Source organism: Jaculus jaculus, chromosome 9, assembly GCF_020740685.1.
Source record: "Jaculus jaculus isolate mJacJac1 chromosome 9, mJacJac1.mat.Y.cur, whole genome shotgun sequence".
NCBI classification, from domain to species: Eukaryota; Metazoa; Chordata; class Mammalia; order Rodentia; family Dipodidae; genus Jaculus; species Jaculus jaculus.
In genome coordinates this window covers 39,451,642-39,475,368 of record NC_059110.1, presented here as the reverse complement: position 1 = coordinate 39,475,368, position 23,727 = coordinate 39,451,642, and the positions used below count along the sequence as shown (strand labels likewise).

General features: G+C 35.5%; 1 pseudogene; it reads right to left on the bottom strand.

Annotated features, from left to right (window-relative positions):
- Positions 1-17,876: 17,876 nt before the first annotated feature.
- LOC101613293 lies at positions 17,877-18,564 on the bottom strand (annotated as a pseudogene).
- Positions 18,565-23,727: the final 5,163 nt, after the last annotated feature.

The following is a 23,727-nucleotide window of genomic DNA, read 5'->3' as shown; positions in this document are numbered from 1 at the left end:
GTTTATAAGAGATTTCATATGACAAAATAGTGGGACAAAAAGAATAAAAAAACAAATTTCTCTCTTTGAATAAGGCAAGGCATTTAAAAATTTTAATCATGTTCCTCTCCTCTACGTCCTATACACACACGTCGCTCAGTTCTAGGACCACTATGCACTTTGGGGTCACTAAAAGAGCAGCTAACCATTTGACACAGTGTTTGTATTCTCACCCCCCACACAACAGAACCTCATTACCAAACTGTTAATCACTGCCAAAGAAGCAAGTCCCCTGACAGCTCTCCAGCCCCCATTCCCCTAAGTAGATCTTTCCACACTTTGTATCAAATTGCATTGTAATTACAACACAGGGAAAAAGTAGTTTAATTGCACATTAGCAAGGAGAGGTTGGTATTTTTTTTTTTCAAGAGTGGATTTAAATGTTTCTTAAACTATTTAGTACATAAATGTACATTCAGGAATAAGTATAGTATTTGAAATTTGTTCTCAGAAACACATTCACAATAAACAAAACACTTGAAGCCTGTTTCTAAGTCAAAATTCCATTTTCAAGAGTTCCAACTTCTTTTTGTCACTGGAAATTACTCCATATTTTGTTTAGCAACTTGGCTAGTGACACACCTACCTGTGCAAGGAAAAGTTTGTTCTGGTAAGTCATTTTGTCACATCGTCATACTAGCAAATGCTATTGAGCCACCCACAGACTCTATGAAATTGTCAAGACAGAACCAAGGAGGAAAAATTTAACATAACATAACATTCTGCATGGCTAATCGCTATATTTCTAGCATTTATTCATTGCTTAAAAGTGAAAGCTTTATGAAAATGTCTTTCTACATACATTGTGGACCAATGACAATTATGTAAATAGATCCTTTTGTTATCAAGTAACATGAAATTTATACCTTTAGCTAGTTAACACTTACCAAACCATTTTGAGTCTGTATTTATGTGCATTGGATATGAATAGCTTGCCGGTAAAACAGCAAAGGTTCTATCTGGTGATATTCAAATTCTCTGACCAGTACATGGGATTCTGTTGACTCTGCAGTTCTCCCTTCTGTGTCTCAGTAGAGCACCAGTCAAGATCCTCTTGGTTAGAAGTGACTGTGAAGGCAAACTGGTTTAAACTGAAAGGAACTCTTGTTACATATAAGTAGGAAGTCAAGTTAGAACTTTGGACCCAGGACCACCAATGTGGCTTCTAGAGCTGTTTCTCCCTTTCTCCGTCTCCAGACTCTCCCTGAGCTGCCTGATTTAACTCTCGAAAGTGTCCCTTTCCATAGAGAAGGTAAGATGTTAACAATAGCAGGAAGAAGCCATTCTTTTTCCAGTGTCTATGTTTTCAAGTGTCTATGTTTCAATTTCTGAAAAGGACTTGGTTTCTCTCTACATGAGACACATGCCATAACTAGGGCGGTAGTTCTGTCCAGAGTAATTCAGAACAGTAAGTGGACCAATTTGTGTGTGATGATGAATTGAAAAAAGTAATGATATGTAACTCCAGTTTAAATAGAACGTGATGGGAATGTTACTATAACTCAAAGAAATCTTTTCTTAAATCATAAGGATTTTTAAATTTATTTATTTATTTAATTGAAAGAGAGAGAGAGATTGAGAGAAAGAAAGAGAGAGAGAGAGAGAGAGAGAGAGAGAATGGCCATACCCAGGCCTTTAGCCATTTCAAACAAACTCCAGATGCTTGTGCCCCTTTGTGCCTCTGGTTTACGTGAATTTTGACTAGGATGGATGGATATAGCACAAAGGTAAGAAGCTCCATTCACCTTCACTGAAGACCTGTGGGGACAGGAGAGTCACTTACCAAAATCACCTCTTTTCTTTTATTAAAAAACAAAACTTGGGGCTGGCAATATGGCTCAGCAGTTAAAGCACTTGCTTGCAAAGCCTAATGACCTGGGTTTGATACCCCAGGACTCATGTAAAACCAGATGCGCAAGGTGGCACATGCATCTGGAGTTTGTTTACAGTGATTAGGGACCCTGGTGTGCCCATTCTCTCTCTCTCTCATAAATAAATTAATTAATTAAAGAAAAATTTATTGGACCATGATTAATCCCTTAACTTTAGTTATACTGGTTTCAGCCAAGAACTTTTCTCACAATGAAGTAAAAGGGAAAACCCAGATAAAGATATCAACCTTGGACAGCCCTACTAATAGTATACTTAAATAAGTCTATAACCAATGTCCATACATTCTCATTTGCTTTGTTCTTCATTTTTCTTGACAAGTGCATTTACTTAGAAATCTGTACAAGCATGTATGTATGCATGTGTTAACATATATGTATGCATGTGTATGTATTTCATACTTATTTTCAAGATGATAGTAGGTAAAAGATAGCTGTTTAATTAATACAGTATTTTATTATTTTGTTCTTTTTTATTTATTTGAGAGAGAAAGAAGGAGAGAGAGAGAGAGAGAGAGAGAGAGAGAGAGAGAGAGAGAGAGAGAGAGAGAGAATGGGTATTCCAGGGCTTCCAGCCACTGCAAATGAACTCCAAATGCAGATGCCACCTTCTGTCTCTGGCTTATGTGGATCATAGGAATTGAACCTGGGTCCTTTAGCTTTACAGCAAAGCTCCTTAACTTCTAAGCTATTTCTCCAGCTTCTTCATACAGTTTTGACATTTACATTTTTAAGGATTCCTGAGGGACTCAACATCAGGCAAGTATTCCATGATGCTATTTCTCATGAACTTCATTGAACACTGGCTGATGGGTTTCTGTTTTTTAATGTGTACATACTTGTAGTTTCATTGATAAAGCTGACTTTCCTGCCATCTGTGGGGATTTTCCCTAGCCCAATGTCTCATATTTTTCCTGAACACTAGTTTATGGAAATTTAAGAGTAGCCAACAGAGTACAATGAGACTATTCAAGTTGACTACTAAAGACACCATATGTGGTTGACATGTAACATGGAGTGACATAGCTGAAAGCTGGAAGAGAGTCAGTCTTCATACAGCACGTCTAGTGCCAGAAGGTACTACATGGACAATTGGGGGAAAATGACCAATATCTGTCTAAGCAACTCATGGTCTAACCTACTTAGCAGCAAATAGCCTGTCCTGATGGTCACACAAATGCAATAGTGGCACACAGCCATGGAGGGAAACCAACTGCTCTTGAGTTGGCTAACTGATCTGCTCAGTGGAACTTGACCCATAGCTGGAGCTGGGAAACAAGTCAGAACCATATGCAAACATGAGCCTGCTCTCTATTATCAAGCTACCACAAATCATGGGCTATAAGAGGGCCTACACCTATTAAATTCTCTATTAAAAAAAAAAAAGGATTATCACATTTATCTGGTGCTAACTTTACTCTCCATTGGAAAATCTGCTTCTCTTTTTCAGATAGATGCAGAACCTAAGGAGAGAACCAGCCCAACATACCTCAAAAGGGCCCCAGCTGAAACTAAGAATAATTGGTGAAACAGGCAAGGGTGCTGTTTTCTTGGTGAATCTGGTACCAGCACAAGGGTGAAGGAGATCGACACAAAGAACAATCAACTCTTACCAAATCAGATATCTAGAGTCATGGAGGCTTGCAAGAACTCATCGCTGAAGCAGACCTAAAATGACCCAACATGGCTCAGGGAACTTTGCAGAAGAGGGGGCAGAAAGAATGTTAGAGTCACATGTTGGGTCATGATACACAGAGACATTTCCTCTTACCCATAACTGAGGGCTAACTCCACAATGCATGACCCATATACCTCAACAAAGAGGGTTCAAGGGGAGGAGGGGGGACAGAGAACAGACTAACAATGGTACCAACTTGACTGTATTCACTGAGTACAAAACTAATAAAAAATAAAATAAAATAAATGGGCTAGAGAAATGGCTTAGCGGTTAATCGCTTGCCTGTGAAGCCTAAGGACACTGGTTCAAGGCTCGATTCCCCAGGACCCACATTAGCAATATGTACAAGGGGGTGCACACATCTGGAGTTCATTTGCAGTGGCTGGAGGTCCTGGCATACCCATTCTATCTCTCTCTCTCTCCCCCTTTCTCTGTCTGCCTGTCACTCTCAAATAAATTTAAAAAATGAACAAAAAAGTTAAAAAAAAAAGATCATTAATAAAAATAAAAAAGAAAGATTATTGTTCTTCTTATCTAGTAACTGAGAACAATTCCCAAAATTTTCAGTTATACTATGAAAATGTAATAATACCACTGGATTTTTAAAAACTAGGACGTATTCAAACATTAAAATGCATTCTTTATAAGAAGATATTAATATATGATGATTAGTCTCAATGTTCAAAATAATAATTCAGATATGGCTTAATTTTAGTTCCTTACCCAATCAGAGGATGAAAGTCTCAGGGGAAGAGTAGAACGGTAGAACCTGCTTCATATTCACTTACCACTGACCAGTACATTTCTAAAGTATACTACGGGACATTCAAAAATCCCCAAAGATTTGAAATTGAGCGCTGAATACTGACTTGGGATTTCTTTCATATATTATTTACAGTGAATATATAGTTTGAAACTGAAATGCTTATATTAATTAAGTCACTGAAAGCCCCATTGTCTTTTCATATGTACTTTAGAGAAAGTACATTGTTGCATTCAATATACTCTGACTTTAAGTAAAAGCCAGAGCATCTGAATGTTGAATATCATATGAACAAATAATTCTATGTATAATCTAGTTGCTAACATACACCAGTACACTAACTTATTTTAAATTGGGAGTTGGGGTTTAAATTTGAAATCCTAGTAATGAGGAGGTTGAGGCAAGATGATTGCCACAAGTTTGAGGCCAACCTAGGTGACATAATGAACTCCAGGGCATCCTTAGCTATAGCATGATATTCTCTCATAGAAAAAAAAATGATTTTGAGTTTATTTGTAAAATTAAAGCTTAAGTTTCTAAAAATCATACAAACTACCAGAGTTCAGTTCTTTGAGTAAAATAATAAAAGCGATTGAGTCTTAAGTTTTTAAAATAAGCTGTCTTTGAGGATATTTTAACAATGTGAAGTATAGCTGGTGTGATGGCACATACCTTTAATCCCAGCACTTGGAGGCAGAGGTAAGAGGATCACTGTGAGTTCGAGGCCACCCTGAGACTACAGAGTGAATTCCAGGTCAGCCTAGGCTAGAGTGAGAGATGCTACTCTAAAAAGAAAAAAAGAATGTGAAATATGGAAATGCTTATTGCATAGATCTTATCAGATTTTATTGAAAAACAGTTTTAACATATTAAAATGATAAGATTTAGGACATAAAGATTACAATAATCCAGCATTTTATACCTTTTATAGTGCCATGATGAAATAAAAAGTTATTTGCTGAGTTTAAACCTTGCAAATCTGCAATTGTATTTTAACTAATACATTTGCTATATATTCTGCTCTGAAAGGTTTATAATAATTTATTACAAACACCAGAAAATTGATCTTTCCCATTCCAAAAGGTAAAAAGGACCTCTATTTTATCTTCTGTTGTTCTTCCATAGAACTAAACAAGGGTTCTTTAGAACCTACAAGTATGTCTTCTTACCACAAAGGCACAATTTAATAGACAGCTGTAACTTTCCATGCAGTTTTGAAAAGTAAATTCAGAGTCCAAAACTTAAACATCAAACAGCAGCTGCAACGTTTTTCATGTCCCACCAAGAAGCTCTGGCTTCTGGCTGAACCTCACTGACCAGTAAGATAATGATCAGAGCCCTTTCACCTCTAAGGATCTGAAAACTTTGAGACTTGAAGAATGAAAATGCTCCAGCAAGAAAGGTTGTATGTATGATTTCCTCTGAGCCAACCAATTTTAAAAGGGAAAGATAAAAGGAAAAGGCTCAGTGAATCAGTATCAAAATGAGAAGCCAGCTCACCTTGGCCCCACCCCACCCACTGCAGAGTTCTTTGTGTGGTAGCTATCTGGGGAAGGATAGCAGCCCAAAGGACAGACAGACAGACACACACACACACACACACTTCTCATGCATTCCTCCTCTTTGCCAATTCATTTGATTCTTTACTGTTAGCATCCCAGTTTGTCTGTGACCCAGCTTCTTATACTATCACTAGAGAGTAAGCACTATAATCTAAAAGTGTTCTGCCACTAGAACAGATAAAAAGATTAACCCAAATGATGAAATCTCAGTAGAAGATTAATAGCTTCCAAAGGGGATTAATTTACATGGTAATGTAACTTAAATATACAGGAAGGAAGGTGGGAAGTCAAATCAAATTTCTTGAGACCCTCCTGAGGTAGAAATAAGTTTAGACACTGGTCACCAAAAGAGGACTTTTGAGACACAATGACAATATCAGTAACATTAAAACACTGCTTTGTATATAGATGAGATCATTTGATCATCATATAATTTGGAAGACAAATATTAAAAATTTCACCCTTCGTGTATGAAAACAGACAGCTAGTTTCAGTAAGTGCTTCATTTCCCATAGGACAGCTACTTACTGATCCTGGATCAAGTATTTCAACTCCAAACCAGAATTCTATTCTTCTTATTTCTTAGGATGAAGTCACGCAATGCAAGGACAAATGTGCCAGAATTCACCGTTTCTATAGGAAATGAATTTCCTCCTATTGTTTGCTTCTACTAAATGCTTTTTCATTCATTACTTCACTTGATATTGCATAAACTCATGAATGAGTTTCACTAAGGAAGGTCAGAAATTTAAATTGCTTTAATGTACATCGAACAGTAGTGAAATGACAGAATGGTAGCTTAACCTTCTGTTTCTCATTTTAAATCCAACAGCTGATGTAGTGGAAAGCCAAATCTACCAGTGAAGGCCCAGATACCTTCAAGAACCTATCTGACTGAGTTTTACATGATGTCTTGAAATTATTATCTTCCAATAATTTCTCCCTTAGCAATTTTACCAGGGAGTTCTTTGAACCAGCCATGCCTCTCATTTAAAATGGATCCTCAAGCTGGGTGTGGTGGTGCACGCCTTTAAACCCAGCACTTGGGAGGCAGAAGTAGGAGGAGTGCCATGAGTTCAAGGCCATCCTGAGACTACATAGTGAGTTCCAGGTCAGCTTGGACTAGATTAAGACTCTACCTCAAAAAAAAAAAAAAAAAAAAACAAAAAACAAAAAACACAGCCAGGCATGGTGGCGCACAGCTTTAATCCCAGCACTCAGGAAGCAGAGGTAGGAGGATCGCTGTGAGTTCAAGGCCACCTTGAGACTACAGAGTTAATTCCAGGTCAGCCTGGACCAGAGTGAGACCCTACCTCGAAAAACAAAAACAAACAAACAAAAAAAAGAATAAAATGCATACTCAGAGATACCCATAGTCACCCAAGTTTTTTTTTTCTATAAAGTCGAGACATTCGATGAAATAGTTAAACATTTGTTGCACAATGACTAAAACACAAGTGTGAAGTAGACAGTCTAAACCAACAGCATTTGCTTAATCAGCACTTTTAAACTCTCTCCTTCTAGATGTTGTTCAGAGAATTAGAACGTGCTTTCCCCTTTGAGGATTCATGCTATATAACAGAGCTGGCTGGAAGCCATTAAAACCCAACAATCTGTGTATCCTCAAGGCAGAATAAAAATGCAAGTTCATTTTAAGTATGACACTGCTCTGAAGCTGTGCCGTGCTTTTCTGATTAACCTCCATGTGTGTGTTCATTCTCTCCAATATGTTAGATGACAGTAGCTTTTCATTTGGCAAATTAATTTCTGCTCTAATTCAGTGAGGATAAAAAAATATAGTGAAATCGGCACTTTTGTGAGATTAAAGAGGCCATGTTTCCAAGAATTAATATAACTCTGAAGTATGCAGATATTCTAACTCAAAAATAGAATTACTTTGTTGAGCCCAGCCTGGGATACATGAGACGCTGTCTGAAGAAGAAAAATAGAATTACTTCTACATAAACCAGGTCTCTTAAATAACTAGATTTGCTTAAGGAATAACTGTATTGAAAACAAAATATTTCCATATGAAGAGGGAAAAGGGTATTATTTTAAGGATGCTCTAAAAAACAGTATGGAGAATCCAAGGATGAAACAGAATTTTACAAATTTGCTTCAAGGTGTTGATGTTGATTTCGGGTTGGCAGCAGGGGGCCTGGAGGTGGTTGAGATGGTGGGAGGCGGAGGCTGTTACTGACTTGTATGCCTCTCGTAGTTTCTTCCCCAGAGGAATTTTTCAGAAACTGTTTCTGGTGCTGATACAAGTGCTAGGTTGCAGTTTCTTTATTATAAGTTATCCTTGTTTTGTTAAAGTTTAAATTATTTTTATTAGCAGTTCACCAGGGATGTGAGCAAGAGTCAAGTTAAAACTTTCAGATAAGCAAAGCAGCTATTGCAATTGGCTTTTTCTACCACACAGTCTGTCTTTTCTCATCCAACATTTCTTTCCCTCTCACAGTGTCTCTTCCATCTTTCTTTTGCTCCATCAAGTAATAAACAAAATGACAGAATGCATGAATTTTAAGATATAATGTACAAGCCCAAAGAGGTCCCTTCTATCATCCTTTTAACAAGTAGTAGGGCAAGGTTTTCTGAGGGTCCAGCTGCCCTGCCTTCCATCAAATTTGCCACAAAAATTCAGTAATTCAAAAACATCTAACGGAGCTCAAATCTTCTAATGATCTGACACAGGGAGATGTGAATTTGTTCAAAATGCATACCAAAGGAGTTTAGTTTTATGTAGAAAAGCCCAGTTTTTTAAAAAATAAAATTTTATTGGGTATCTTTCATTTTTCTAGTAGTATTTGCTACTTATAAAACTTTGTAGGAATATGCACATATAAGTGAGAAAAAATAAAATAGAATACCATACAAAAGTAACTATAATTTTACCACAATTTTCTCTATGTTTGGGATATATAGTGTTTTTATTTATCATATCCACATATGAATATGTGCATGTATACATGCATATGAATATATATACATAAAAGTTATTGAGCATACCCTTGTGTTGTTTTCTTAATTATCACATCATAATAATTTCATATGATATAATCATCATAGGATTTGCAAAATATTTAGAATGTGTTTCTATTCCACAAAGAATTTATTTCAAAGAGGTGGAAGATGGTTCAGTGGTTAAAGGCACTTGTTTGCAAAGCCTGTTGGCCCTAGTTGGATTCCCCAGTACCCACATAAAGCCAGATGCCCAAAGTGGCACATGCATCTGGAGTTCATTCACAATGCAAGATGCCTTGGTTTGCCCATCCACCTGCCCCGAAAATAAATAAAGCAAATATATTTAACAGAATTTATTTCAACATTTTCTATTATTGGGTAATTGTTATATTTTTGTGATCAGTATTAAAATTCAATTATGTTTATATAATATTTTAGTTTGATATTCTAGATAACATCTTGGTTACATTCCTAGAAGTAGAATTTGTTGGTTACAGGTAATATACTTTTTAACATAAAGAATTTTTGTTTTATGAGAACATTTATTTCATTACAAATCATTTTACAACCACAGAATTCTAATAAGCTATTTTTCTACTTCAAAACAAGCCTTTTTCCCTGGAGGAATACCACTTAGTAGATTATTATAAAGACTCAGAAACTGCTATGAAGTATTAAATTGTAAGCATTCTGCCCTATGAGGCTGGTGATACATTACACCATCATAGTACAAGATAAACTAAAAATGATATTTACCAGCCAACCAAACAATAATTTCAAGATTTATGTGCTTTATCTTGGACATCTTATGGTGAAATATAGCAAAGATGGCATACAGCTTTATTTCCTATTATTTATAAAGTAACAGAATCCAGGACTAGCAATATGCAGAGACAATTATAGTTCATTCAGCTGAGCGCTTTATGTAATCAGTGGACATCCAACCTGGAATGAACTCCCTTTGGAGACCACAGCTCATTAAGGCATATGCTTAATGTGGTCTATGTGAGATTGCAGGTAACATGACCTGTTCTAACAGACAGCTCTAAGGTTTTAAACATTAAACACATTTTTAAATATCAAAAATTGTGTAATCTTTGCTCAGAACATTTATCTTTAGTAAAACGATAATTAAGCACTAGATATAAAGAAGTATGTTAAAAAAGAATTACACCTTTGTGCCTTATCTTTTCAATGTTAGTGTATTGTTACCAAGAGTCTTACCTGTAGTCTAGTTGATCTCAAAGAAGATAACAGAAAGAAACAGCAAGGCTGTGGTTTCATAGTATGTCACATCCTGAAACAATAATATAAAAAAGATTCCTTTAATGGTACTGAATGAATATACCACATTATGAAAATGGATTTGTGAATAACACTGTGAAGTTTCCACAATATGAATATAGCAGAGAAACAGAAACAGGAGAAAAAACTCATAAATGACACAAAGTCAAGTAACATATAACTAAGTAGAACCACCTACAGATTATTCACAATCCTTGGTGCAGGATCCCTTTATGCATACACATCCCCAGCATAAAAGACAAACCTTCCCATTGGAACTGTAAGGTGCAATTATCCCTAAACCCTCTTGCTGGGGCAAATCAACAAAAGAAAGTTACCCAAACATTTTCTTCTTGCATTCCTAAAATAGTTTGAGGTAACCTCCTGAGATCCAATATCGGAGACTTCAGACTATCTTGGGAGAAGGAAAAGGAAGTCAGAATGAAGTCGTGCATATTTGAATACAAAGATAAATAAACATGGTTTTGAATGTGAAAAAAAATTTGATGGATAAGAACAAACATGGCCTTAGAACTATAATGTGTTGTCATAAAAACTTTAAGGCAACAAGGGATTTTATATCAAGATGTGACAAATTCCTCACCGATGGGAAAAGATACAAAATGCTGCTTTGTAAGCATTCATTTTTACCAGAAAGGATATTCTCATACAATGATAATATGTACTGTGTGGCTAATGATAAAATAAATAGATAGCTAGTGAAGAATATTCTGCTGTATTCGTCAGGAGGCCAAACCCACCAGCATAATCTCTATGCAGTTGAAACAGAATCTCTTGGTTTCAGCATGACCACACAGATAGATTTTTGTCTATCTGCTGGTGAGAGGAAGATTCCTCATTCTGTTGTCATACTCTAGAGATAGACCACATGAGTTCTGACCTGAACAGCCTTTTCTATCTTATTCCTTGAACTGAAACTGCCTCCCATACTAAGCCTTACCATTCCCTGAAGTCACTCAATCTTCACCTTGCCATATCTTAATGGCAGACTGTCATTGGCTCTAAAATGTTTTCTTTTCTTCCTTGCAGACATGGATTAAACTAGCACCTTATTTACCCTCTCCTACTCATGACCAGGCCACTGAGCTTTGCAGAAGAGCAAAAGCTATCACGCAGAATTAAGAATAAATAAATGGGATACAATCTTTTTCTCAAAACCTTTGAGAACAACAAGCTCTGAGAGGAGAGTAAATTATGTACATTCTGAGGATTGCAAACTCCCTGAGGTCATTAGGTACTATTTAGTGCAGTTTGCTGAATCTTAGTTCAGAGACCAACATCAGTCAATGACTCGATTGTTATTCTTGCCCAGAATGTATATTAAAGTTTATTGCTGAGTAATTAGAAAAATGATTGCTTTGTATCACTGATAGCAATTATGATTGCATTGCACATATCCTTATTTGGTGCAGATGGGTTACCACATTAGGAAACTGGATTCACAGTTTTAGGTTTTTTTTTGGTTCCCTACCCCCATTCTCAGAGAAATGATAGAAATGATGGGGTATAGAAAGATGTCCAGGTCAGGAATCAAGTGTGATGCTATAAAATTCACTAGAGCAAGCAGTACTTAAATACTGGAAGAGAAAAAGAACTAGAAACCCATAAGGTTGGGGTGACAGTATTATACAAAATCCAATAAAAAATAAATTAGAAAAACATTAAAAAGTAACCTTATAAAAAAAGGAAAATTAATTTTAGAAGTTTTAATCTCATTGTTCTGCAAAATATATGTATGTTACTATACCATCAGTTTTCTTATGATGTTATAATGTTTTAGTAATATTTATTAAACAATAGTTTGACAGTAAATCTCTTCCAGTCATACTTCCAGTCATATGAGAACTTAGACTAAAAGAGTACATTTGTTTTTACAACTTTAGATATGCATTGCTGTCTCAATGGTAGTACCAGGTGTAATTCTAAAAATTACACAAACAAGCACTAATACATGTAGGTTGAAATCAACACTATAGTTAAATTTCTTACTATCTTATTCTACTTTTTAAATTTCCCCTCTCCCTTTCACATGCAAAGCCCTTTCCTATGCGAGCTGCATGCCACATCAAGGCAACTTATATTGAAACATTCATGTACACTGAGAAACAGTTCCAAAATTCTCACAGGCATTTACACTTGGACTGAGATCTATATATGGAGCTCACATGTCGCTATGTCCCTGGAAAATATGATGTCTAGTCCCCATCAGTATCCTTGGAAATGACACCAAAATCTGGCTACATCTCTCTGTGAATCACAACTTTCACCTGTGTCCCAGTAAAAGTCTATGTTTCTAAATAAATGCCATCCAACATGGCAACAATTTAAGCTATAATTCTTATGCTTCATGGTTATCTTTTGAAAAATGCTGTCATAAATATATAACTGTCTTTTATCAGCCCTCTACAATGTCTATATTAATCCTATTATGGTACTTATGTTCTACTTAGTTATCTTAAGACTTTGGCCAATAAAAGACTCTGAGCAAACTGACAGTAGGAGCCATTCTTCCTCTTTGCATCCAAAATATTTGGCATTTAACAGTGATATGAACGTGGTATTGTGGAATGAATATATATACACAATGAATATGTATGCCAGAAAACATACCTTTACTTCTTTTAAAGTCAATGTCAATATTGTCAAAAGATAAAAATGGAAATTGATAGCCTATCAAACACTAGAATGGAAACATTTTAGTCAAACACAAATCTTTGTTGTCCATTTAGAAGTATAAATATAGATAAATTCTGTAACATCTACTAATATAGAAACAGTAAGATTCTGCACTTAGATTTATCCCTGTATATGTAGATGTTTTTCTAACATATTAAGGGTTTGATTGTGTGTGTGTGTGTGTGTGTGTGTGTGTGTGTGTTTGTGTTTGCTGAGGATCAAAAATAGGACATTACGCATGCATGCTAGATAAGTTTTCTACCACTATATTCTCAGAAGAAGGTGCATGGCATTTTGTAGCTTGATAAATTTTCTAAAGATGAATAAAATTAACATGTTTTACTTAAGGTGTAGTGAGGAATTCCATACAAATTTAAATTTTAAATTAAAATGTGCATCTTAAGGGACATTTATTGAAATATATTTATTATATGCAGTAAAACATGTCATTCCATTCTAAATTCCACCTATACTGGTGGAACTATATCAATTTCTTAGCTTAATGTACTACATTTGGTTAGACCACACTCAGAGAAATAAAAGAATGGTAATCTGGGATTTCTTAGCACTGTCACTTCAGTCCACTGTGTTTCAGTGTAAAAGAGAAGATAACAGTCAAAGTTGGCCCTTCATACAATCAATACAAAGGGAAACTAGAGTAATAGGTTCACATAAAATCAAAACAGGCAACTGTCTCTTGAGAAGCTCATCCACACAGGTCTTATTCTTCCCTTGAGTTTCTCCCTTTCTTTTAGAAGCTGTGCTTACGATCTATGATAAAATGGCTTTAATGAACTACAACCCTACTTCAGATGTAAACAAAACAATAGACACATTGGTTCCTTTTCAAGACTTAATGATGTCTGTATAAGCAATTTATTCTGAACTACTCAACAAATATTGCCTTGTCTGTATTCTGGAACTCTGTTAACCACTGAAAACTTGATGTAAACAGCAAGAAGTGCTACAGATTATAGCATGCATCAGTGTGTGCTAAACTGACTGTTATTAAGCATATCCTTATGAAGCCTGTTGGGTAGTGATTTCCTCCAAATTGAAATATCACCTCCTGTAGGGAGGTCAGATGACTCATAAGTACACAAAATTCATGTTTCAGGAAGCACCTGAAACTTTCAGAATTCACAAGGCCCTTACCAGGGTCACATAAGCAGTAACAATTGCTGGGGGGAGAGAGAGAGAGAAGAAAGAAAGAAAGAAAGAAAGAAAGAAAGAAAGAAAGAGAGAGAGAGAGAGAGAGAGAGAGAGAGAGAGAGAGAGAGAGAGAAAGAAAGAAAGAAAGAAAGAAAGAAAGAAAGAAAGAAAGAGAGAAAGAAAGAGAGAGAGAAAGAATGGGTGCACCACAGCCTCCAGCCACTGCAAATGAACTCCAGACACATGTGCCCCTTTGTGCATCTGGTTAACTTGGGTACTGGGGAATCGAACCTGGGTCCTTTGGCTTTGCAGGCAAATACCTTAAACATTAAGCCATTCCTCTAGCCCTCCAACTCTTTAAGTAACACCAATAAAGTCACTTATTTGTTAAGTTGCACTTTGGTGAAATTGTTACTTTGGTCTGTCATCTATGCCCTATCTGAGGTGAACAGACTTCTCCTCAGGAAAAGTCACGCAGCAAATTCCTAAGGTAGCCTTTTCCCAAAGAATGAACACATATTTTTCTTAATTTCTGAAAATTTCACTTATTATTGGTAAACTTTATCTCCTATAGCTGAATATATCTGTATATTCCACTAATTGGAAGAACTTCTATTTGTCTGAATAAATATTAGGGTTAGAATATTTCCCATTTCGTTCAAATCACAATTTGAAGTTAGAAAATGACCTTTGCTTCTCTTTTTGCTTCTGTTTATATTCTGCTTTCTCATGCAGATTTTGATGTCATTATATGTCCTTGCCAACTGAATGAGGTCCATCTGTGTAAGAACAATCAGCAAACAAGTACGGACGCAGTGAAGCTTTCAGGCACAAGGAAACACCGCCAAGGAGAATAGGAATGGTACAGTGCATTTTAATTTCATCTTAATTCAGAGAATTGCTCATTTTAAGAACTCATAGACTTCTAGTAGTTAACTAGTTCCTGTGGTAGATGCTGCTAGTCAAACCTCCTTCCACACATATGTGCCTAGCAGTATAGATTCTCATCTGTTAGCAAGATATTCTGGGAAAAGAAGCTCTTCTATATTCTAAAACATTAACTTATGAAATTACTTATCTAAAAGAATTAGCAAAGTATTCTGGGAAAATAAGGTCTTCTCCCATATTCTAAAATGTTAACTTATGAAATTATTTATTCAAAAGTGTGGAACAAGCTGGACATGGTGGTGCACACCTTTAATCTCAGTACTTGGGAGGCAAACAGAGGATTGTTGTGAGTTCAAGGCCACCCTGAGACTACATAGTGAATTCCAGGTGAGCCTGGGCTAGAGCAAGACCCTACCTTGAAAAACAAAAACAAAAGTTTCAAACATTAGGATTGTTACAAAATGATTTATTTTTATAAATATAATTATTTTAGCCAAACCAAACATATTGATAATCAGGAGATATCTATATGTAATTCTGCTTTTAATTCTGTTTGCTTTTGGAAAGTAGTGCTAGAAAACGAAAGACTATATCTGAGGTTCAATGATTTTTTTTTTTGCCAACATTTAGAACAATTTTAATGGTTTTCCAAAAAAGATGGCATTAATACCTCTCTATATTTAAAATAACAGTAAAGATCTTAATACTATGTTTTTACAAACTGTTGTAAAGATAGGAAACTCATGCTCAGTTGCTTATTCTTTGCTGAAAATAAGTACCAATAATTCTAAACCAGCCTCAAATTTTTTATTCCTGACCAAATATAAATAATTGTATTAGCAAACATATCTTAGAATGAGTCCTTGGGCCTCTGTGATAGCATCATAGTTATGGTGAAATTAGTTTGTTTGTAAATTCTGTGACTGACTTCCAAAAATCCTCTATCAGGTAGAAATACTGTCAAAATATCAGATATTAAGAATCAAATTTAATTCTTTCTCTAAGCATGGAACTGTTATCAATAACTTGACATGGCTAGCACAAACCATTAAGAAGCTCAAGGAACAAAGAGACAGTGGAGCCTAGAATACATGAAGGTGGGTGGGGGTTATAATGCTTTGTTTCTGTTTTACAGGAGAAGCCAACACTAGACATACTTCCCCATCTACTTAGAAGTTTTAAAATTATGTGAAAAACAAAAGGCCAAGCTTCAAAATGACACAACCTGCTAACTCCCAGCTGGAACATCTTGATGAACATTGGCATTATACTGTCAATTATGGTATACAAATATGTGAAGACTCTTACAACTGTCTTGGCACATTAGACTAATTCTTCTCAACTCTCAAGAGTAAGGAAAATAGACTTTTCTGTCCATAAATGCTTCAGCTTTGTATTGTACAGAATATAAAGTGAAAAGTATGAGATTACAATGTAATTCCATTGTAATTTTGCATATTTTTAACATACACAAGTATTATTTTTATTTTAGAAACTATAAATTGCTTAGCTTTGCAAGATTAAAAGCTTGTAAATTTTAACTTTTTTGTTGTTGTTGTTCATTTTTTATTTATTTATTTGAGAGTGACAGAGAGAGAGAGAGAAAGAGACAGAGAGAGAGAGGATTGAGATGCATGTGCCCCCTTGTGCATCTGGCTAATGTGGGTCCTGGGGAACCGAGCCTCGAACTGGGGTCCTTAGGCTTCACAGGCAAGCGCTTAACTGCTAAGCCATCTCTCCAGCCCAATTTTAACTTTTTGAATATGAAGTGGAGGACTTTTTGGCTATTAAATTTAGTTTCAAAATATCCAAGGGACTCAATCCACTTTAAAAACTCTAAATCTTTCTTTAAATATTTTTTAAATTTCTATTTATTTACTTGAGACACAGAGAGAAACTGAGAGAGAGAGAGAAATGGGTGCACCAGGGCCTTCAGCCACTGCAAATGAACTCCAGACGCATGTGTCACCTTGTGCATCTAGCTTACATGGGTCCTGGGAAATTGAACCTGTGTATTTGGCTTTTTAGGCAAGCACCTTAGCCACTAAGCCATGTCTCCAGCCCTAAAAACTTTAATTCTAATAAATACCACTTGTAGAATTTGTAGCAACTAGGCTCAGGTCTACCTTAAATCCAAAGAATTTTACTATGATCTGGAACTTGAAGTTATTCACCTGTTTACAGTCTTTCAACTTGATATTTCCTTTCATGTTGCCTTCATTTATTAAATACAAAACTTTCAAATTCTTATATCAGACCTTCTTCTCCAAGGTCCTATCAAATAACTTTGTAAATATGTACTTAAATCTTGAAACGACATTTTAAACTCAGAAAGTTCTTGTTAAAAGTTCAGCATTAAATATTTACAACTCTGGGGGTTAAGCTAATACAACCTGAAAAAATGAACCAAGTTTTATTTATTTCCATAAATCTTAAAAGCCAAAACTGAAATTATTTTTAAAAAGGTACTGAAATATCTCAATGAAGAAAAGGCTGTGGCATTTATTAAATCAATACTATTAATGGACAAGTGACAACAACAGAGGGATCTATTCATTTCTGACGTAAGATTTACCATGGAAAAAATCTAAAAAAAAATAGGAAAAGATGACTATTCTAAATATCACTATCATAAAAATAATCAATTTATAGCTTTCTGTATTCCTTCAGCAGCATGAGGAACCAAAGAACTCAACAGAGAACTGTTCTGTTTGGGCCAAACATGGAATCTTAAGAACTGAAAGGGATAGTCTCTGTTATTCTTTCAGGACATTAGTATTCTTTCAGGGTATTATTCTTCTTTCAGGGTATTATTATTCTTTCAGGGTATTATTTATACATTACAAAAAAGATACCAAAACCTTCAAAAATAAACTTATTTAGTCTTACGAATATTTTGAAGTTTCTTGAAATTCTGTTATGAACTCTTCAGGCACTTCAATTTTTCAGTCAGTCAGTACTTAAAAGTTCTGTGGACATGTGCTCTCCCCAGAGTTACAAAGCTGGCTTCCTCCTTTGTTGAATGGGAGTGTAGATCTTTGTTCCTTGAGCATCCTAACTCATTTATTCAAAGTCATCCCTGTCTGTTTTCCAACCTTGTTCATGTCAAATTGTAGTGGGACACCTTTAGGAACTGTCTTGACATCAGACTGCTCTCCTTTCTATGTACCTGGTTAGGTCTCTTAAGAACTGCAACTGGTTTCCCTTGTACTTCACTTTGTTTCATAAGATTTGCCTTCCTTTTTATTAATGCTGGAAAACATCATTCTATATTCTTGTTACTTAGAGGGGCATGCTTCATAGGACTAATTACTTTTCTTATTCCAGTTTTTTCCCTAGCTGCAAGGATGGTGATAACTCCATAAGGACATCTATTTCCAGGCATGACTCTTCCTCTATGAGTCATACTAGTTTTACCAAAACCAGAATTCTGTTGGATTCCCCATCATACTCTCATCCTGAATTGCTTGGTACTACTTTACTGAAGTCTTCTATTCAGTCTTGAAAAGTTTTGCTTCTTTCCTTCCTTTCAATTCAATTTGATAATATCACCTAAAGGCATGTCGATTTTGTGCAGGTTCTCATTACTCCAGGCTTTTGTCCTAGTCATGGTCGTAGTCCCAACAACTGCTTGCCGAACCGGTTCATGACTGGATAGGCAGAACGCTGAAACCGTCAGTGGGGCAAGGCTGGAGTCTGATGACCGCCACCCCCCACTCACACACGCAGACTCTCAATGATCTTATATAAAACAAAAATACTAAGGATCATTCCCACTGTTAGATTAAAAGTATGACCATGCAGTTAAGATTTGTTTTTGGCTGACCTGGCAGATATGTGTGTGATTAATGTCATATTTATGTGAAATGGTAAGTCCTTATCTGAATAGTTCATAGTATTATGAGGTGCAGCTGTAAACATGTACATGAAGATGGTGATAATCAGGAAAATGATTGGCAGGAAACTTCTGTCCTGCCAGTGTTTCTTTTTCTATAGAAGTCCTTCTGCAGGTTTTGATTATTATTCACTACACCATCTACCATCCTTTAGAACTCACTTCTTTAGAACTTCTTTACAATCTAAGATCTGCTTTCATGACTTGCTAACTGTGTACATAACAGTAACATTCAAAACCTTAAATCCATTGAAAAACACTTTAAGTCACTGTAGGTAAATAATAAAGATAATAAGTGACAAATGTCCACCAAGGAGAACAGAATTCACTGTAGAGGGATCAATTTACCTTGGCTTTGAATTGCAGTAAGTGATCTTTCTATTATTATATGAGTCAATCTTCAATTCATATTCAGGTTTTGAAATATTTAAATCAAATATTACATGCTGCATAATGGTGTGACAATAACCTGTAAAACTAGCGACCACTTGGTCATTTCAAAAATGTGTTAAAATACAAAAAGAATGGCACTTTATGGACCAAACTTCCACTGACAATCACTCGCTTGTCCTGTGCTCTAGCACGGGTCACAAGGGCTTGTGTGGGCCTCATGAAGGTTTTGTCCCCAGACTGTGAGCACCTGCAAGATAGGAGTCATCTTTTCCTTTTTCATGTATTTACTTTCCTAGAAAAACTAATTTTTTATACACAATAAGTACCAATTATTTTTCCTATTAATAAGAAATACATTTAGTACTTTTTAGTACTAATTTTTTTCCCTTTATTTAATCAAATACTGTCATTTCTATACTTTCCATCAGGGCAGTTTGTTTTCTAAGGTTATTCAATTCTTGAATTTCTACATTTGGTCGTGGAGATGACTCAGCGACTATTCAGATACTATATATTTTTTCTCCTGCATAGCCAAAGTAGACTTTCCTCCTTATTAGAAAATCCCTAAGTATGTCAGGCCCCCAAAGGCCACAGACTTTTAATATCATTTCATCATATGATTGGTGAAAAGAAATATTCATGAGTTAAAAATATTCCTAATAATAACTGAGGCCATAAATTTTGTTATTGTTTGTACTTATTCTGGATAAGAAGCAGGTCTCAATATTTGTAAAAGTAAACCATACATGTCATTCTATTTCCACATGAAACCTGCATTTTGTAAGAAATAGGCAGAGTATTTAATCAATGATATACCTGATTTCATTCCAAGCCAAACAACATAGACTTTTTTATTTTGCCCATGCCTCAAGCTATCTATAAGTATTAGAGTGAATGTGCAATCAGGTAAGTAAACTCACATTACATATCTGTAATTTTCATTCAGTAGAAAGAAAATATTGTATTACAAGCATCCATAATTACATTCAAATGTAATCACATACAAACGTTTAAGATCTCAAATCCTTTGAGTTACAAGATCTCTTTCTCTATACATTTAACCAGGCTTATAGCTGCAACAAAAAGAAGTTGAAATCATTCTCAAGGCTTTCCAAAAATGGAGATTGCCTCATACTGTAATTACCAGCCCCAGGCTCTAATTCTTTTATAGCATTGTCGGCAGCAGTAGACATTTATGGGCTGAGGCAGCAAAGCCCTGGACCAGGATGCATTTAAAATGTGTGTCTGTAGCTAGGGAAATACCCCTCTGGAACTAAATAGTTTCTTTGGTTGGGGTGTTGATGAAAACCAATACTGTAATAAACAGAAATATATTTTACTCTCTGAACCAGAAACACTAGACTGGAGGGTACTTACTTAGCAACAAAGCTAAGGGTCTTTCAAGTCAGAGTACATCCTAGAAAGGAAGCTCATAGAAAGTATGAGTATCATTTAAGTTTTGAAATTTGAAACTACATTAGGTTACCAGTAACTCTATTTACTGCAGCTTCATTCTTCCCCCTCCACCTTCATTTCTTTTTTATTAGGGAGCTAATACAGAATCAACTGAAATGTAAGGTTAGATGTGCCTGTTGAAACTATTAAACAATACCACTGAATTCAACTGTTACATTTTATGCCAGATTAACTAAAGGCAAAGCCTAGGTGTATATAGGAGTGGAAGACTGGATATTCTAAAACAATAGAAAGTCAACAGGCCAAGAAATAAAATGTTCCCAGTTTTCAGTTTTCTCCCAAATACCATAAATCAAGATATCTACAGAAGAGCTGAGAAGGCAGCTGAGTTGGTAAAGTGCTTGTCACATAAGCATGACATCCTAAATTTGACTCCTTACCAGTCAAATAATAGCCAGGTGTGGCAGCATGTACCTGTAAGCTGAGTGCTAGAGAGGAAGGGGGTACTTGGTGCATCCAGTTGAATTGGTTAGCTCCAGTTTCAGTGATAGACCCTTGCTCAAAAAATAAGGTGTGAGTGACTCTGCAAGACAGGACTTCAAACTCTGGCCCCTCATGTACTCACAGAAATGCACCTGCATCCATATGCACATATGAGCCACACACACAGAACATTAACACACACACATGCTTACCACACATACATATACATAAAAAATCCAGATATTCACTGGAATTAAAAATTTCCATGGATAGTATGTTTGATGACAAACATAATAAGAAAAACAGTGAAGTAGAAATATAACAAATTAGAAATCTGCCAAATGTTTGAAAATTAAGCAAGATACTTTTAAATAGTCTCTAGGTTAAAGTAATGAGATGCTTTGAATGTAATCCTATAAAAATGTGAGGCCTTACCTCCTGGCACTATTGCATCTAAGAAAAAATTGATATTGGAGATATTATTTGTACATATATTATATCTCAAGATATAAGGTCAGTAAATGTTTATCTCTTTCATATATAGTTCATAAGCAGATGTAATGTCTATTTTTATTTGAATAGGGAGTAGCTGAGTGGCCAAATTTTCTTTATATTTAAATATATTTTATTGAGAAATGTACGTATAGTATTAGTCACAAATATTAAATATAAAATTTAATGTTTAATTAATGCATATACAAATATCTGTATAATTTCCAACACATTAAAGTATATGAAATTAAAACTGCAAGTATATCCTTGTATTCTCTGTCGTCCTCTTCAATAGCAACCAACATTCTTGAGTTTCATGTGAGTGGAAAGATCTGCTAGATATGTTTATGTAGTCTTTTGATCAGTTTTTAAAGTAAATTATCTATATTATTAACTGCATCAGTAGTTCATCCCTTTTTTAATGATGAGTAGAGATCTATTGTATAGGAATATTTAAATTTCTTTTTAAATTCACCATGTTTGTTGTTTTCACATCTTAGCTATGTTGTATAAAATTGCCACAAATATTCGCACATTAATTACTGCACAAATTTCTGTACAAATTTCTGTTTGTATTTCTCCTGGACAAACAACTAGAAGCAGAATTTCTTGACAATAAAATAATTATATGAAAAATATACATGCTTTTTGTAAAGTAGTTTTACCATTTATAGTGGCACAAATGAGTCAAGAGTGCCAAAATTTTCAACTAAATACTCTTCTATTGTAGAATTTCTATTTAGTTCTTGGTTGTTGTAGTGTTTTTTTTTTTAATATTTTCTTTTTAATTTTTAATTTATTTATTTGAGAGCGACAGACACAGAGAGAAAGACAGATAGAGGAAGAGAGAGAGAATGGGCGCGCCAGGGCTTCCAGCCTCTGCAAACGAACTCCAGACGCGTGCGCCCCCTTGTGCATCTGGCTAACGTGGGACCTGGGGAACCGAGCCTCGAACCGGGGTCCTTAGGCTTCACAGGCAAGCGCTTAACCGCTAAGCCATCTCTCCAGCCCTGTTGTTTTTATTTATTGTTAAAGTTCTTTCTTTGATCATGTCTATTTTTCCTTTAAATCATTAAAAAGTTTATGATTGTTTCCATAATGTTCCTACTAATACCAAGTAAATTAATTGATACAAAATATATGTCATCTCTACATCTGCTTATATAAAATAACTTTTCCCTTGGTTTTCATATTACCAAGTTTTATTTTCTCTGGATTTTGTGAATAATACCATGTAAGTTATCTCAATGACACTCTCATCCTTTCAGTATTGAAGTTTGTTTTGGCAGTCAGTTAAATTGTGTTCTAGTAGGCCTGGGCTTATTCTTTGTAGTGTCTTGACTTGGTTTTGTTTTGTTTGTCTTCATGTGCAGTACTTACCACAGAACATGATTCTCATTCTTTAGATTAGGTCTTTCTCAGGAGTTCTAAGAAAGCTCAAAGTATTAGGAAGATCTTGTCATGTATGGCTTGATGGAAACCCTGTATCAGTGTTCAAAAGCTCTGGAAATTCTAAGATCTCACTGCCATCAGACCTTTGGCTGGGCACTTAGACTCTAACCATTTATGTTTTTACACTGACTGTGAGAAAATAGACACAGAACTCTAGACAGCTCTTTCTCTATAGCTTCACTATGTCTAGGACTCTGATACTGAGCCCATCTACTTCAATCACCACAAACTCTGACCTTGGCCTCCTTAGATTGGTGAGGCTTCCATGCAGTGTTTGGTCTCTACCTCTCCACAAAGTCAACCAAAAAGTACCCTTAAGATCAGGAACACATGCTCACCTCAGGAGTCTTTCTTCCAACAAGGAGTATAGTTTTGCTTAAAATGATATGTGCTCCATGATAACTGCTGCCTAATATCTATAGAAATTGTTTTATCAGTTCACAGTTGAAGGACAAGTCCATCACTATGTCATGGATGCTAACTCTAGACTTCATTTCTTCTTGTGTGTCACTGCAACATGTTCTGTAAAAGTGGTTCTTAACAGGACACATCTTTCTCTAAGAACACAATAAACCACATCATTGTCCAGGACTGTCCCATGTTAACTAGCTTATGCTTATACTAGCACTCTGACTCATTTCATTTCTTTACCAAAACAGCTATAGAATCACTGAAGAACA